An 18,559-nucleotide genomic window follows, 5' to 3' on the forward strand; every position below is an offset into this window, starting at 1 on the left:
TAGTGTGTGTGTGTGTGTGTGTGTGTGTGTGTGTATACATATATATATATATATATATATATATATATATATATATACACACACAAAACATCTCGACTGTGAAAGATGGGTAGCATACCTTTAAAAATGTATAAAGTGACTTGAGTTTGCAAGTCTCGTAGCATTTTAATCAAGCAGTTGATTGCCAACAACCGTCTTCATAAAAGGAGGTTGACTGACAAAGAAAAATTAGAAAGTTATTTTCTTCAATTTAGGAGTGCATGCAGGTTAGAAGATATGTTCTGACAAAATATTTGTCTGAACAGACCAGTTGAAGCTCTTTGTGAATGTAACCTTAAAGCTGAGGTTACGTTTTTTTTTTTTTTTTTTAGTTTGTTTAGACTTGAAGGGTCTGCAGATGTGACTTTCTGTTTTACAGTCCGTAGTTGAAGAGGCTGTTTGTTACTGAACATAAATAGTGGAGTACCTGTACAAACTATAAAGTCTTGCATTAAGGTGCTGCACATATTGTATAAGGACTTGTACATGCTAGCTAAGCTGGGTGGATTGCTTTTTTAATTTAAATTTTGGTTCAGTCATATATTTGTGTTTCTGTAAAATAGTGCCTTCAGTGTTTTTTCACATTAACAATACACACACACACACACACACACACACACACACACACACACACCCACACCCACACCCACACACACACACGTGTCAATCAGTGTTGAGAGACACTTTGCCAGCATGTAAGTTATATTTGGTGTCACTCAATGCTGAGCTGCACTTTGTCAACATACAGCTTTGCTATATTACATCAAATTAAGTTATATCAATGTATGCAGCTGACTGACACCATGTAACTCATTTGAGTGTAATAAGGTGAATGGGTATGTTATGTTCATTTACAATGCTAAGTTACATGGTGGGTTCTCCAAGAATGGCATACAGGGGCAAGGGAATTTGCCCCTTTTCTCCACTGTCATGCACTTTTGGAGATAAGAGTTGTCATATTTAAAGTTGAAGGGGTGTGGGTGGGTGCAAGGGGGATGACACTTCCAAAAACACTGTTCTGAAAGTTTTTTTTTTTTTTTGATGGATTCATGGATTCAGTGAAAAGCCTTCAGTTTGATAGGGTAAAGTTTACTATACTGAATTTTTGATCAATAATTCAATAAGGATACTAAATACATGCACACATGCATATATATATTTATATATATATATATACACACACACACACACACACACACACACACACACACACACACACACACATACAGGAGGGGTGGAGCTCTGACTGTGGCCAAGATAAAGAATAGTTGTATAAAATCTTACCATAATCATAGATGTCCTTCTCTTCCATGTTGCAGTATTCTTAGTGTGGGATTCTCCACCTCAGGTGACCCAAACGTCGACTCCTATACAAAAGCTTAAACCTGGCTGCTGTTGGTGCATGGGACGTCACACGCAGGGCCATAAACTAGGAGCCTTAAATGTGACATCTGCATGCACAGACCTCAGAACTAACTGCCCAGTCAGACAGTGGACTAGGTAGAGCTAAATGATGTCCTCCAGACCGGTGAAATGCCATAGACTGCCCAGTGAGACCATAGTCTAGGAGGTGCCCCAGGGTGCTCTACAGACAGGTGAAAGGAATGCAGGGGGATGTAGGGAGGGAAGGAATACTGCAACATGGGAGAGAAGGACAACTATGGTTATGGTAAGATTTTACACAACTATTCTATGTCCTTCTATTCCCATGTTGCAGTATTCTTAGTGTGGGAGAGTACCACAGCTTAGGAAGGAGGAAGGGTGGAGGTAGAGGTAGCTGATTCCAGAAATCCCTGCAGGATTGCCCTAGCGAAACCTGCTCTTGTCCTGATATGGTCCAATTTGTAGTGTCTGGTAAAGGTGTGTATAGTGGACCAAGTGGCTGCCTCTAGAATGGAGGCTGTGTCCAGGCCTTTGAAGAAGGCTTTTGAGGATGCTACGGCTCTAGTGGAGTGTGCTCTTACCCCTTGAAGTAAGCCCTTGCCATGCTAGGAATAGCAGAAGCAGATAGTTTTCCTGATCCCATAGGAGATAGTTTGTTTGGAGACTGCCTTGCCCAGGGCCATGGGATGAAAGGATACAAAGAGTTGATTAGATTTCCTTATGGACTTATTTTTGTCCAAATGAAATCTTAGCTGTCTGTGCACATCCAGAGAATGGACTATTCTGTCACTGTCATTGGTGGGAGAGAGAAAGAAGGTGGGCAGATTGATGGACAGATTTAATGCTAGCTCGTTGAACACTTCCGGCATGAAAGAAAGGTTGGTGCACAGGGTCACCCTGTCTTTACGGAAGACAGCACAGGGGAGACATACCATGAGGGCTTCTAACTCTGACACCCTTCTAGTTTAGGTGAGAGCTACTAGCAGGATTGTTTTCCATGTGCACATTTGCAGTGTTGAAGAAGTGGCTGGTTTGAATGGGGCCACTGTGAGTTTTTCTAGGATAAAGTTTAGGTCCCAAGGTGGTGGAATGGGTTTCCTTGGTGGCCTGGTGTGCAAGACCCCTTACAGGAACAATTTAACATCTAACCTGGAGAATGGAGGAGGGTCTAAAAGTACGCAGGCAGAGAGTGCAGACAGGTGGACTTTCACTGAAGAGTATAAAAGGTCTGCCTTGATAAGTTCATACACATAAGCTAGGACTAGAGGGACATCCACTACAAAGGGATCCCTATGTCTTTGGAGACACCATCTGGAGAATCTTTCCCATTTTAAAATGCAGGCTCTCCTTGTGTTACGTTTCCTGGCCTCCCTCAAGACAGAAAGCACATCCTTAGAGTAGCAGTGTCTGAAGAGTATTAAATGTTTATCACCCAGAGCATTAGACATAGCATTTCCAGGTGGAGAGTGGATGAGTGACCCCTTGTGTGTGTGAGTAGGTCCACCTTCTGCGGTAACTTGTGGTGATTGCCTTTGGTGATGGATAGTAGATGGGGGAACCAATGCTGCCTTGGCCAACAGGGAGTCACCAACAACATTTTTGGCATGTCCCTCCTGATCTTCAGAAGAACCTTTTGAATGAGAGGGAAGGGGGGGAAGGCATACAGAAAAGTACAGTTTTGTACCTACCATAAATGTAGATGTTCAAGGATCCACATTGCTGCAGTCCTAACCATTGGGTAGTCCGCTGTCCAGTCGGCCCGAATACCAAAGTATATGGCTGACGTCGGTCAAGGCGCATTAGACTGACGTCAGGACGGCAGGGTACTAATGCGCATGACCGACGTCATATCCTCAGTCTTTTCTTGCCCCAGATGTCAGAAGACCCTAAAAAGACAAGGCCCAAACCAAAACACCAAAAAGCCCTGCATCAAACATATATACAATATATACAAATGTACAAGAATATATATATATTAGCCCACACCACCACCCCTAAACACAGAGGGGAAGGAGGGAGGGTAAATTGGACTGCAGCAATGTGGATCCTCGAACATCTACATTTATGGTAGGTACAAAACTGTACTATGTTCTTCATTCCACATTGCTGCAGTCCTAACCATTGGGTAGAATCCCAAAGCAGAGGTAAGGGAGGCTGGCAAATCATAAGGAAGCAGGAGCTGTCAACATGCCTTGCAAAATAGCTGTGGCAAAACCAGCCCTAGATTTAGAGTAGAGAGGAAGGTGGTAATGCTTAGAGAAAGTATGCACTGAACTCCAAGTAGCTGCCTCCAAAATATCCTTAGTTGCCACCCCCCTTAGAAATGCTGTTGAAGTGGCAGTAGCCCTAGTGGAATGAGGCCTAATCCCAGCTGGAATCTCCTTGCCATGATGGGAGTAACAAAATGAAATGCAAAACCCAATCCACTTAGAAATAGTTTGCTTAGACACAGGCTTGCCCTGAGAACTCAAAGCAAAAGAAACAAACAATTGCTGAGACTGCCTGAAATCCTTAGTCCTGCTTAAATAATAACGCAACTGCCTATGTACATCTAAAGTGTGCAAAATCTTTTCCCCCTTATTTTGGGGGTCTGCATAGAAAGTAGGCAAATGAATAGTTTGGTTTAAAGCCACACTAGAAACCACCTTAGGCATAAAGGAAGGATTAGTACGTAATGATACCCTATCCTTATGGAAAATCAAAAAGGGCTCTACTGCCATAAGGGCCTGCAACTCAGAAACCCTTCTTGCAGAAGTAATAGCCAACAAAAAAGCAGTCTTCCATGACAAGTATTTCAATTCAGCAGTAGCCGCAGGCTCAAAAGGTTGTAGAGTAAGTTTTTCCAACACAAAATTGAGATCCCAAGCAGGAGTAGGAGCTCTACGTGGGGGTCTTATATTCTTTGCCCCTCTAAGAAACTGCTTGAACAAAGGATGCGAAAACAATGGTGGGTCACAATCATAGTGAGCTGAAATTGCTGCATCATGAATCTTAATGGAAGAGAAGGACAAACCTTTGTCCAATAACTCAGTAAGATATTGAAGAGCCACACTCAAATTAGGCTCAGAAATCTCCAAATCCTTTGCTGCACTCCAAAATAAAAATCTCTTCCATTTTTCTGCGTACACTTTTCTTGTACTAGGTCTTCTAGCTTCCATAATCACATTTAAAACTTGTTGAGGAAGTTGAGACCTGCTGTGTTTCAACACAGAATATGCCAGGCTGTTAGATGAAGAGAGTGAAGCTTGACATTGAGCAGGTGACCGTCCTTCTGAGATAACAGATGTGGAATCAAAGGTAAAGGCCATGGGGCTGCCTTACCAGACTCCTTAGTAGTGGGTACCAGTGTTGCCGAGGCCAATCTGGAGCTATTAAAATCATCCTTGGCTTGTCTTGTCTGACCTTTAGGAGCACCTTTGGAAGAAGAGGCAGAGGTGGAAAGGCATACACATGAAGATTTTTCCAACTGAAAGAAAGAGCATCCACTTTCCAAGCTGTATGATGAAACCCCTTTGTGCAAAACTTTGGCAGCTGGTGGTTTAGTGGAGAAGCGAACAGATCTATGTCTGGAGTTCCCCATGACACTGTCAATTTCTGAAATACATGAAGATCCAGTTTCCACTCGTGGGGATCCATGATTTGTCTGCTTAACACATCTGCTAAGGAGTTCTGTGCTCCGGCAGAAACCTTGCCTGAAGAGTTAGTTGCAAGCTGAGCGCAGTCTCCCATAAAATCATTGCTTGCCTGCATAGAGGATAAGAATGTGTTCCCCTTGTTTGTTGATGTACCACATGACAGTTGTGTTGTCTGTTAGAATCAACACCTGCCCAGGAAGAAGTAACTCCTTGAAAGCCATTAATGCAAACTGGACTGCTAACATCTCCTTCATGTTGATATGTAGATGCTGTAGTCTGGCAGGCCACTTGTCTTGTATCCACTTTCCGTTTAGATGAGCTCCCCAAGCAATGTCCGAGGCATCTGTCGTTAAAATCTGACTCGCCTCTGGCCGGGTCACAGAGAGTCCCTTGTTTAGGTGACATTCCTGAGCCCACCACAAAAATTCTTTTTGAATGCAAGGTATTATTTGAATGACAGTGTCCAAATCCTGGCAGTGCTGTGTCCACACATTTTGAGATAGCATTGCAGCTTCCTCATATGCAGTTTGGCATTGGGAAGCACCAGAATACAAGATGCCATGAACCCTAAGGCTTGAAGGACTGTCCTTGCAGTCAGCCCGGACTGAAGAGATAGTTGATGGAAGTAACTGGAAAGATACTTTTGTTTGTCCGGGGTTAAAAAGGCCATCTGGGCTGCTGTATTCAGTCTCACACCCAGAAAGCACATGTCTTGAGAGGGTACTAGACTGGACTTTATTTCGTTCACAGAATACCCTAGGCATCTTAGCACTGCTATGACATATTCCAGATGCTGTAGAAGGTCTTCCTTTTCTTGAGCCAGAATCAGGCAGTCGTCCAAGTAAGGATAGATTTGAATTCCTTTTAGCCTGAAGTAAGCTATCACTGGAGCCAGAACCTTTGTGAATACTCTGGGCAGTAGATAAGCCAAAGGGCAATGCAGAGAACTGATAATGAGAATTTCCAGCTCGAAACGCAGATACTTCCTGCAACTTAGTCTTATAGGCACATGAAGGTAAGCTTCCTTGAGATCTAAAGTTACCATCCAATGATCTTTGCCCAGCAGAGGTAAAAGCTGTTGTAACGTCAACATCTTGAACTTGGGAATGTCCAGATAAGTGTTGAGGATAGATAAATCCAAAATTGGTCTCCACGTGTTCCCCTTCTTTGGTACTAGGAACAGGCGAGAATAAAATCCTAGGCCCCTTTCTGGTACAGGGACTGGCTGAATGGCCCCTATTTGGAGTAACAGAGAAATTTGCTTGTGGGCCTCTTTCCTTTGTGGAGGAGGAACGTCTGGCATGCCTTTGAAAGGGGGCAATGTATGGAAATAAAACCTGTAACCGTGGTGAATGATATCCAACACCCATCTGTCTTGAGTGATTAAATCCCAATTTTCTTTGAAAAGAGACAGTCTTCCTCCCAAAGGAGCTGCCAGACGAGAATCTACTGGCAGCTGAAAAGGCAGGTCATTGGGTCTGTTTACGAAAGGACTGACCCCTGCCCTCACCAGAAGTCTGAGCAGGTGAACCCCTGTTCTAGGCCTAAAAGAACCTTGAGCTCTGCCCCTACCACGTCTAGACCTACCCCTAGACTGGGAATCATAAGCAGGATATGTCCATCCCTTAGTAGGCCAATTTCTACTAAACTTGGTGGCTGCACCTGCAAAAATCTTTAACAGTTTGCATAGACTTAGCTTTGTCCTCCATTTTCTTTAAAACTGCTTCCACAGGCGAACCAAATAACACATCAGACTGTAAAGGAGCATCCAAAATCCTAGTCTTAACATGCTCTGCTAAATTCTGATCCCTCAACCAGGCATGCCTGCGAAGAACAGAACTAGTGGCAGCCACCCTCGAGGAGGCCTGCACAGCATCAAAACCACATTGCAAAGAATGCTTACCCACTTGTTCAGACACATGAACTAAATCCAGCAACTCTTTACACTCTATACCTTCCGCCAAAGCATCCACCTTAGATTTCAATTGTGAAAGGAGATAATTTTGATATTTTAGCATGTGAAACTGACAATTCAACGCTCTCATGGCTAAAGTGGAAGAAGTATACACTTTCTTTCCCCATCTATCCAAAGCCCTTGCCTCTTTATCAGTGGGAACAGGATTTTTAACAACAGAGGCCTTAACACCTTTAGGCCCCTGAGAAACAGTTTCCGGGTCTGCCCTAGGACTCTTAAACAGATACTTATGAGCTTCAGGTACCCTATAGTACCTATCAGGTTTAACAGGGGCAGGAGGCAAAGAATCAGGGTTCAGGGAAGCCTCTGCAAAAACATCTTCCACCACATTCAACACAGGAGGTATAGCTAAGGGCCTATGCTGGGGTAAAATAAGAATTCCCGAAGCCTTTTCCTGGAATCAGAGTAATCTTGGCCTTCCCATTTAAAGTGCTCCCTCATGGAATGCAGAGTCTCTGAAAATGAGAAATCCTCAGGAGGAGAAGCTGTAGGAGTGGAATCATCCACATCAGAATCAGAATAAGGAGGATACTCCTGCAAGTCTTCCAGAAGACTCAGAAGCCTCTGAACACTGTTCAAAACTCTCAAACTCAGGCTCCACCCTAGGCCTCTTATCAGGAGGGGGCATAGAGCCTCTAATCATAGTAATTAAATCTTCTGCCATTTTAAGCATATGTTTCTTAGGCACAGAACCTGAAGTGCTAGGAGAAGCCCCCACTGAAGCTAAACTTGGCCTACCTCTCAAAGAAGTTTTGGAAACAGAAGGAGAGGCTCTAACTACCTTGGGAAGAGAGGGAAGAACAGTTACCTGAGAAGCCCCTCAGCCTGGCCTACCTCCTGAGAGGGCACATCCTGTAACAGTAAAGTCTCTGCCTGAGACTCCAAAGAAACTCCTGGCAAAACCTCTGGCTCCACTGAGCCTTCTAAAGAACCGACGTCCGGGACTGCGGTTAATCAACCCTAGGCTTTGCGGTTTTGTCCTTGCGCTTTTGGATCGAAGCGGCGTCGGAGCATCCGGCGGCATTTTATAATTACAACGCTTCCCAAACACTAACCTGGCACAGTCTAACCTTCTCTTAATAGTGCGTTTGTTAAATCTAGCACAAGAGCGGCAACCAACAACGCCGTGCTCAGGCCCTAAACAAGGTATACACAAAGTATGGTAATCCCTATGAGGTATCTGCTTCCCACAAGAAATACAGTTATTCACTTTTTCTGACATCCGGTTAAATACTGAGGCAAGAAAAAACCAAAATGTTCCCCAACGGGGTACTTAGCCAACTTTGATTCGGTCTGAAACTCCGACTTCGGAAATTTTCAGAACGCCAACCTGCACTCGCAAAACTGCTTCTGCATCGGACCATGCGGCAAAAAAGACTGAGGATATGACGTCGGTCATGTGCATTAGTACCCTGCCGTCCTGACGTCAGTCTAATGCGCCTTGACCAACGTCAGCCATATACTTTGGTATTCGGGCCGACTGGACAGCGGACTACCCAATGGTTAGGACTGCAGCAATGTGGAATGAAGAACATCCATCCTTTCCATGAAATGGTGAAGGTGTCCACTCTCCAAGCTAGTGGGATGTGGTCCTTGGTACAAAAGTTTTTCAGTTGCCTGTTCTGGGGGAGGCAAATAAATCTATCTGAGGTGTGCCCCACTGGTGGACAATGTCTAGAAAAACGTCTCTATTTAACATCCACTCATGATGCAGAGAGGATGATGTGCCGAGAGCATCTGCCTGGTGGTTCTTCCGGGATGGTATGCAGGCTGCCTGCAGAAATAAGTTGTTTTGGGAGGCTAGGTCCCAAATCTGGACTGCTAGCCTGCAGAGGATACAGGACTTGGTCCCCCTGTGTTTGCTGACATATCACATGACTGTGGTGTTGTCCATGAAGATTTGAAGGGGACCTGGCTGAAGGATGGAAAGAAACGTTTTCAGTGCCAAAAGGACTGCAGTCATTTCTCTGACACTGATGTGTTTTTTCTGAAAGGGTGACTGCCAGCGTTTTTGCACATTGAGGCCCTTCATGGTAGCCCCCTCAGCCCAGGTCTGATGCGTCTGTGTGCATGTACTGAGCTGGTGAAGGGGAAGTCCTGGGTTCATTTGAACTTGATGGATCCACCACCTTAACTCTGCCTTTAGGGAATCTGGAATTCTAGAGGGTGGTTGTGTTGGGACCACACATTCTTTAGACACCACTGCAGTTTTCTCATGGGCTAATGGTAGCATAGGAATGGTGGCTGCCATAAGGCCCAGAAGTCACAGGAATTCTCTTGCTGATAGTTGGTGGACCTGGGGCAGATCCTGGAAGTGGCCTGTTAGGGAAAGTACTTTGTCCTGAGGAAGGAAAGCCTTCATCAGGTCTGTACAGGTCCTGCAGCCCAGAAAGACTTTGTCCTTCTGTGGTGTTAGGGATAAACTGAGATTGAGGGTGAACTCCAGACCCTCAATCTCCCCATGGCAAACTGCAGATTTTTTTTAGGGTGACTTCTTTTTCTGCAAGAATGAGTATATCGTCTAGGTATGGGTAGCTTTGAATGCCCTTGGTTCTGCAGTAGGCTATGGCTGGAGCAAGGCATTTGGTGAAGACCCTGGGTGCAGTGGATAAACCAAAGAGCAAGGCAGTAAATTGAAAGTAAGAACAGGGCCCAGTGAAATGCAAGTACTTTCTGTGACAGGGTTTTACAGGGATGTGGAGGAAGGCCTGCTTCAGGTCTAGAGTGACCATGAATGCCTGTGCTGGCAATAGAGGAAGTAGGGTTTGCATTCTTAAGGATGGGACTTTTAGTAAGAGATTTATTAAGAACAAATCCAGGATTGGCCTCCATGGCCCATCCTTTTTTGGTACTACAAACAGCCTTCAGTAAAAGCCTTTTTCTTCTTGTCCTGGGGGGGCAGGTTCTATGGTTCCATGGGTCAGCAGATTTTGTATAATGTCTGAAATAAGGTGTAGTTGTTTTTTGGGTGGGAATGGGATCCCCCCAAGAGGGGAGCTTTTCTTTCCAAGAAAGGAAGTATCCCTCTTCTACTATTGCCAGAACCCAGTGATCTGAAGTAATTGTTCTCCAGAGGGGCAAGCAGTGGGAGAGACAGGCTGATGGGGGAGATGGGCAAGGGAGTCACGCATTGTTGGTGCCATTTCTGCCATGAAAGGGCTGTCTGGGGGTATGTACAGAAGAGGCTGATCTGGCAGAGGTCTGCCTCCTGATTCCTCTCCTATGCCTAGAAGAAGAAGGGGTAGCAGTGGAGGAGGTTCTTCTGACATAGGTGGTCTTAGCTGGATAGTTTCCGTAGTATTTAGATATAGGGGATACCAGAAGTTGCTTAATGTCTTGAAGCTCCTTGCTTTTCTACGGAAGATTCTTAAACAATTCAGCAGACTGCTTCCCAAACAATAGGTTGTGATCTAGTGAAGAATCAAGAATTTTGGATTTGAAATCCTCAGGCAGGGGTTGAAGTCGAAGCCATGAATATCTGAGGAGCACTGAGGCTGATGCAGCAGATCTAGCAGAAGCCTCTGCTGCATCATAACTGCATCTGATTTACTGTCTGGCTACCTGGATGCCAGGGGCAGTTTTGATGCTATCTCAGTCTTGTTAGGAGAAATAGGCATGTAGATGCTTGTGATACCAAGTCCAAGGCATACTTAATCATATGGGTTTGGTAATTAACAGCTTTGAAGGCTAAGGTGGAAAAGGTGCAAACTTTCTTCACTAAACCTGTCCATGTTCTGCAGCCTATATGCTGACGACCTGAATTAGGAAAACTGATTACAAGTGTTACAGATAAGGCATGTCTGCAAAATAATTTGACTAAATTGACCATCTGGGCACAGGAGAATAATACATTGATAAATACATCAAAAACTAAGCATATGAGATTTGGGAGACATAAACTGAAAGATGAATATTTAATACAGCACACAGTGATTGAAACTTTAGACTCATGGACCTGGGTATATGGGTAGATCAGCTATGAGTTTTTCTAATCATATCAACCAATTGGCTAATGATAGTTATAGAACTATAAGTTGTATAAAAAGATTTATAAAGTCTAGGAAATCAAACATAATGAAGTCATTGTTTGTTAATTACATTAGACCCAAACTTGAGTATGGAACAACAATATGGAAACCCTATACTAAAACAAGCATAAATAAACTGGAAAGAGTACAGCGGAACTACACCAAGGGCATCCATGGATGTGAAAATCTAAGTTATTATGAAAGACTAAAATATCTGAACTTGTACAGTTGTTCTCTTACAGATATTTAAGAGGAGATCTTATGGGTCTATATTATATATTCGAACTATCAAAACTTCGAATCCCATATGTTCGACAACATATGATCGAAATTTAAAAGTTCGAATATATAATAAAACAAAAAAAAAAACTTACCTTAATGGTGCAGACAGGGAGGCAAGCCCCCTTGCACCCCCTCCACACACCCTCTACTTAAATATACCAACTCCGAGATCGCACTTCAGTGCAGAAAAGGGAAATTCCCCCATTCTGCACCGAATGGCGCCATTATGTTTAACCTTCGAACTCTTGAAATGGTGTTGACTATATGACATTTGACGTTTCAACCGTTCAGAGTTCTAATAGGAACCCAATCTTATTCAGGAATATAGGGCATTTAGGGACAACTACCTCTGGGAATGTTTGGGGTTATCAAAAAGTACTAAAGAATCACCAGATAACCTATGCACAAGATTCTATAGGAATGATACTAATTGGTTCTCTGACAGAGTAGCTGATGCTTGAAACAGACTACCAAATTACATTAAAGCAAGTACTAGTTTAAATATTTTTAAGAACAGCCTGGACATTTATTATGGGAACAAGTGTTTTGGTATATTGGCAAGCTAGAAGGGCATTAATGCCAGTGCTTGAAACATTTGTATGTATGTATGTATGTATGTTTTTGCTGGCCTTGTCAGTAGGCAGAAGGGACAAGGATGGGATTGGTCTTGACTGCTTGCTTGGGGCTACAGCAATCACTGCAGGGTCTGCCAAGGGGGGCTTCACAGGAAATTTGTAGTCATCAGGCAACTTATTGAAATAATCAGGTCTCTTAGGAGCTGGTGGCTGAGAATCAGGATTTTCAGATGCTGAAGTAAATGTATCCAGGCATGCAGGTATAACTGGGGGAATGGAAGATGGTGAAGGAGATTCAATTTGCAGTAGCTCAAAATATCTTTTTTGCATTTCAGTCATTTGGGAAGTATCCCATTAGAAATATTCTTTCATTTTAGTTATGGTCTCCCCAAAAGTGATGTCCTCAGGAGGAGAGTTCCCTTCTATGGATTTCTCATCAGGGGAATAGCATTCTAGACAAGAGGCTATCTGTGCTGAATAGATAATAGACTCATCAGATGATGAAGAGAGAATTTCTTCCACTTCTTCATGGGAAATGGGTGAGAGTATAGAAGTAGCTGAGTCAGGCCTTGGGCTTAGCACTGGGATAGTGGAGGGAGAGGAGGCTGAGGGCCTAAGAGGCATGAAGGCCTGCATCAGGGCCTGAGTAAAAGATTGCCAGTCAGGAAGTCCCTCAGCAGAGGAAGATAAATGTTTACTTTTTTGTTTTCTTTTTAAATAAGTAGATTTGGGAGAGGAGAAGGGCTAGGTTCAGGGGCCTGAGCTAAAGCAGAGGTTTCGGATTCTGGCATCCGATGGATACTGGTTCCCCCTCGACTTACATCTGAGTCAACTCCGTGGACATGTCAGGCGGTACTTCCGAAATGGCTACCTCAAGGGCAGCAGACGAAGTAGACAGCTCTAATGAACATCCTTCAACCCCTATATAGGTGGCTGGCGGGGAGTCCGACGATGGAGAGGCAGAGGAAGCAGGCTGTGAAACCTTGGCTTTTTTCCGAAGTGATTTCACCTGGACGCCCGACTCCAGATTCATCCTAAGCGCTAATTTTTTAAGTCTCTGGTTTTCCAAGTAAAGATTAAGGGCAGCCAGACAGCTTCTAAGCATCTTATGGACGAAGGATTGGCAAACGGCGCAGGTGGTATGGTCGTGTTCCCAGCCTAGACAAAAACATAATGGCCACGGGTGTCTTTATGTGAAATTTGACGTCCGCATCAGCATTTAGTCGTCTTAGCAGACATCAGCTAAAAAGGAACAAAAAACAATCTCAATGAAGATTCCTCAATGGGGTACTTAGCTTTAGATGTCTTGTTAAGTAGGCAAAAATGTTCTGGGGTCTGTGCATGCAGACATCACATTTAAGGCTCCTGGTTTATGGCCCTGCGTGTGACGTCCCACACACCAACAGCAAACAGGCTTAAGCTTTTGTACAGAAGCCAATGCTCAGGTCACCTGAGGTGGAGAATCCCACACTAAGAATACTGCAACATGGGAATAGAAAGACATCCAGAGTTTGATTAGCATCTTAGGCACTGGGGAACCCAAGTAGGAGGTTGAGACTAAATGGCTAATATCAGCTCGGCTACCCTGAGAGGAGGGAATGGGGTCTTCTCTATGCTGCAGTTGAGGTTCTCTAACTGAAGATAGGCTACTACCAGTTGATAGAAAGTGAGGCTGCATGAATGTACCAGAGTCACAACTAGTAATCTGTGACATCATCCATACCTCACCCAGTTAGGATTCATTATCCTGCCTACAATAAACTCCTAATCCCCTATCCATGTAAGTAATGCTTGCCTCTTCCCACCATACACTCTTCTTAAAGGAGAGATAGCAGTCTTACTGGGAAAAAATGAACACAAGGTCACTCTTCTCTCTGGAAAGGGAAGGGCCCCCTGCAGGGATTCAGCAAGACTTGAACACATCCCTGCCTGGACAAGTAAGGTGGGAGGAGAGAAGCTCAGTAGTGTTATGGGGTAATAGGGCATAAGGTTATGCTCTTTTTTTTCTCTCTTCCTGGGGAGGGATGGCACATCGACAAGGCTACTGCAAAACTCATCTGGCCCCACTCCTAAATAAGGAGTGTGCACGAGGAATCAATGAGTTTATCAGAGAATATGTGGAATGGCAGTGTCAGAGAGGTACAGCGCCAAAAAACATTAAAACAATTCTGTATTCATCAGTGCTATCTTAGTCAGAATTTACAACACTAAATAAATAAAAGTAAAGTAGATCTCCTATACTCATAGATACACAGTTAATTCATAGCTACTTAATCTTATGACCAACTACACATTGTATACCTTTTTTCCTCCAAAAAGGACATACCAGTTAATCCCATCCACTCATATGTGTTATGTTTAAAAGAAGACAGTGTACATAGCTGCTTACCATGACAAGAAAGTTCATTCCAGAGGCCTGAGAGTAAACCTGTCCCTCCACGATGTTTTATCAGGAAAGTGTCTGTGTGTTGACAGTAAGTTACGCAAGCACCATTTCAGTGAATATGTTTTGCCAAGAACATTGTCAATGGAGACCTCCATTTTCTCCTATGTAGTGCAACCTCAGAATTGGTAAATTTAAATTCAGGTGTTTGTGGGTGGGGGAATGTTACGTTCCCTGCCAATAGATTTACTTCAAGTTTCACCAAAAGTGTTTGGAGAAACTTTCGAAGAGTTTTTTTTTTTTTTTTTTTGCATTCAGAGAAATGTGTTGTCAAACTATTGACTTGATTCTGTTTTATTTATTTATTTATTTTCTTGCATTCAGGGAATGGTTGTCAAACTACTGACTTGATTCCATTTTATCTGTTGGTGAGGATTTAGATCCATGGTTCTAGCAGTGATGGAGCCACTGGTCTTGCAGAGCTACATGAGATGTAAGACAAGTGGATCTCTAATGATGCAATAACCAAGACAGAGATCGCCCTAGAAAAGTCTGTAAGGCAATGAATAATGAGATACAGCTTCCAGCTTCTCTTGAAACCTCAGGGACTCTAAACCTATGATCTTTTTTGGTTAGGAACATTTGAGGTACTTCTAATTGCTTGACACGTTTAGCAAGATGCATCCTTAAGGGGGCACTGTACTCAGTAATTGGTCTGTTCACTGCCAAGTAGCAGAGTGTGATTATATCTTTAGACCTTGAAGATATTCCTTTGGCAATTAGCTGCGTTAAATTAAAGAACTTCCAAACAGCTGCCACATAACGGTCAAAAGAGAAGCAATTAACTCAAGTTCCTAGGTCTCAGACTACATTTTTGTTTTTTAGTGTTTTGTGTTTATTTTATTTAATCTTTTGTTGACTGGGTTAGTCCCACTAAGCTAGTGGCCTACTTTCAGGGTAGAATTGAGGTGACATTTGTACTAATAGGGGAAACTTGGCCAGGGCATCAGAGAAAGTACAGTTTTGTACCTACCATAAATGTAGATGTCCGAACTGGATAGCATCTGCAGTCATAACAACTGGGTTGTCCTGTTGTCAGGCAGCCCTTCAGTCGGCCGGATTCCAAAGTCCGGGTCCGGCTTCGGCTGATGTCGCACTTCACCCGACATCATCTCTGTTGGTCTTCGGGTATAAAGGCATCAGCCGACGCCATTTTCCTCAGTGTTTCTTGCCCCAGATGCCAGTAGCCCTCTTGAAGGCTAAAATTTAGATAGATGCCAATGTTTCCAAAAAGATAGAGGTAAACACAAAATAAGCATGTATGCACATATATACAAACAAATACACCATAAAGACTCCCCACCAGCTAGCTATTAGGAGGGTATACACCCTTGGAGTACCACAGAGGGAAGGAGGGAGGGAATCCTGACTGCAGATGCTATCCAGTTCGGACATCTACATTTATGGTAGGTACAAAACTGTACTATGTCCTTCATGGATGCATCTGCAGTCATAACAACTGGGTAGAATACCATAGCCAACAAGGGAGGAGGATAAAACTAGATTATGGTGTGTTTAGGATCCCTTGCAGTACAGCAGTGGCAAACCCTGCTCGGGATCTGGAATATAGAGGCAAATTGTAATGCTTGGCAAATGTATGCACGGAGGTCCAAGTAGCCGCCTCAATAATGTCTTTGGTTGCCACTCCTCGTAAGAAGGCTGTGGTAGTGGCTGTTGCCCTTGTAGAATGAGGTCTTATGTTCTGTGGAATTGGTTTTCCATGGAAGGAGTAACAGAATCGTATGCAATTTCCTATCCATTTGGAGATTGTCTGTTTGGAAATAGCTTTTCCTTCCCTTCCTGTTGCATAGGCTACAAAAGTTGGTCAGTCTTTCTGCTACTTTTGTTCTGTCCAAGTAGTAGCGTAGCTGTCTATGTACATCCAAGGTATGCAATATTCTTTCCCTCTGTTTTGTGGGTTGGGAAAGAAGGTAGGAAGGTGGATTGCCTGGTTTAAAGACACTCTGGATACCACCTTAGGCATAAATGTAGGATTAGTCCTCATGGACACTCTATCTTGGTGGAAGATTAGGAAGGGTTGCACTGCCATTAAAGTCTGTAGTTCTGAAACCCTCCTTGCTGAAGTAATTGCCAGTAGGAAAGCAGTTTTCCATGACAGGTGTTGTAGGTCTGCTGTTGCTGCTGGTTCAAAGGGTGATAGTGTCAATTTTTCTAGCACAAAGTTTAAGTCCCAAGCTGGTAATGGTGGTTTCCTTGGAGGTTTTACATTCTTGATTCCTCTGAGGAACTGCCTGAGCAAAGGGTGAGAAAAACAGGTGGATCAAAGCTGTATTCTGCTGAAATAGCTGATGCATGTATCTTGATGGAGGAGTAGGACAGGCCTCAATGAAGAAGTTCCGCTAGGTACTCCAGAATGTTAGGCATATCTATGTTTGACACATCTTTTCCTCTTTCAGTACTCCAAATGACAAACCTTTTCCATTTTCCAGCATAGTTTCTTCTTGTTGAAGGCCTGCGTGCTTCAAGAATAATGTCTCTAACTCTTTGGGAAAGTTCTGGATTAGCTGCTGCTATGTGATGTTCCATGCAGTCAGTTGCAATGTTTTTAGGTTTGGATGTATGATGCTGTAGTTGTTCTGAGTTAACATCAAAGGCATCAGGGGTATTGGCCACATATTGTTCGAGACATGCTCCTCAGCAGTGGGTACCAGTGTTGTCTTGGCCAGTTTGGAGCTATCAGGATTATCCTTGGGCGTTCTTCCTTGATTTTTAGTAATACCTTGTGTATCAAGGGAAGAGGTGGGAATGCATATGCTGTTAGGCCTTTCCAGCTGAAGGAGAGCGAATCCACTTTCCATGCTAGTGGGTGGAATGTCCTTGTGCAGAATTTTTGAGCTGGTGATTGGTAGGTGATGCAAATAGATCTATCTGAGGCATTCCCCATTTCTTTGAGATGGTCTTGAAGATGTCCGGGTGCAGCTTCCATTCGTGGGCATCCGATGTGGTTCTGCTTAATATGTCTGCTAGAGTATTCTCTTTTCCGGTACAAATATTGCCTGTAACTGGATGTTGTAGCTGAGTGCCAGGGTCCACAGCTCCAAAGTCATTCTGCATAGGGGTATGAATGAGTGCCTCCCTGTTTGTTGATGTACCACATGACTGTGGTGTTGTCTGTCCTTATCATCAACTGGCCCTCTTTGAGAAATGGTCTGAACTTTTGGATTGCCAGTTTTACTGCCAGCATTTCTTTTAGGTTGATGTGCAGGTGAAGTTGATCCTGTGTCCACAATCCTTGCACGCATTTGTCCAGCATGTGGGCCCCCATCCTAGGTCTGAAGCGTCTGTTGTGATGGACTGGCTTACTTGACATCTGCGAAAGGGTAGCCCTGGGTTTGACTGGCATGCCTGAGCCCACCATAGGAACTCCTGTTTTAAGCATGGAATTAGTGGGATTTCTGTTTCTAGGCTGTGTCTGTGTTGAGACCATAAATTCTTTAGGTACCACTGTAGTTTTCTCATATGTAGTCTGGCAAGTGGAACCAAGATTATGCATGATGCCATGAAGCCCAAGGCCTGCAATACTTTTCTTGCTGTTAACTTGTTCAGTTTTGTTAGTGCCAAGAAGTAAAGAGGAGTTCTTTTGTTTTTCCTTTGTTAGGAATGCCATCTGTTTTACTGTGTCCAATTCAGCCCAAGAATGTCCTTGTTTGGGATGGTATCAGCCTTGACTTTTGTAGATTGACTGTGTATCCCAGTGCTTGCAGCAAGTAAATGACCCTTTGTAAATCTGTTGTCAGCTTGCTTTTGTTGTCCCCTTGTAGCAGGCAGTCGTCTAGGTATGGGTAAATTTGAATTCCCTGTAGTCTGCAATGGGCGATTACTGATGCCAGGCATTTTGTGAATACTCTGGGCAGTAGATAAGCCAAAGGGCAATGCTGAGAATTGATAGTGCTCTGATCCTGCAAGAAATCTGAGGTATCTTCTGCAGATTGGTCGAATGGGGACGTGCAGGTATGCCTCCTTGAGATCTAGAGTTACCAGCCAACACTCCTTGCCCAGCATGGGAAGAAGTTGCTGTAGGGTCAGCATTTTGAATTTTGGGACAATGATGTATGTATTTAAGGCGGACAGGTCGAGAATTGGTCTCCAACTTTTTCCTTTCTTGGAACTAGGAATAGTCTGGAGTAGAACCCCTTTCCTTGCTCTGCTGTTGGCACTCTTTCCACAGCTCTCATGTT

General features: G+C 43.7%; 1 protein-coding gene across 1 annotated transcript in view; it reads right to left on the reverse strand.

The window, feature by feature from the left end:
• INO80 (INO80 complex ATPase subunit) overlaps positions 1-18,559 on the reverse strand; it is a 2,478,170-nt gene that overhangs the window by 1,432,577 nt on the left and 1,027,034 nt on the right. The window lies entirely within an intron of this gene.

This window comes from Protopterus annectens, chromosome 6.part0 (assembly GCF_019279795.1).
Source record: "Protopterus annectens isolate FY-2018-M chromosome 6.part0, PAN1.0, whole genome shotgun sequence".
NCBI lineage: Eukaryota > Metazoa > Chordata > Ceratodontiformes > Protopteridae > Protopterus > Protopterus annectens.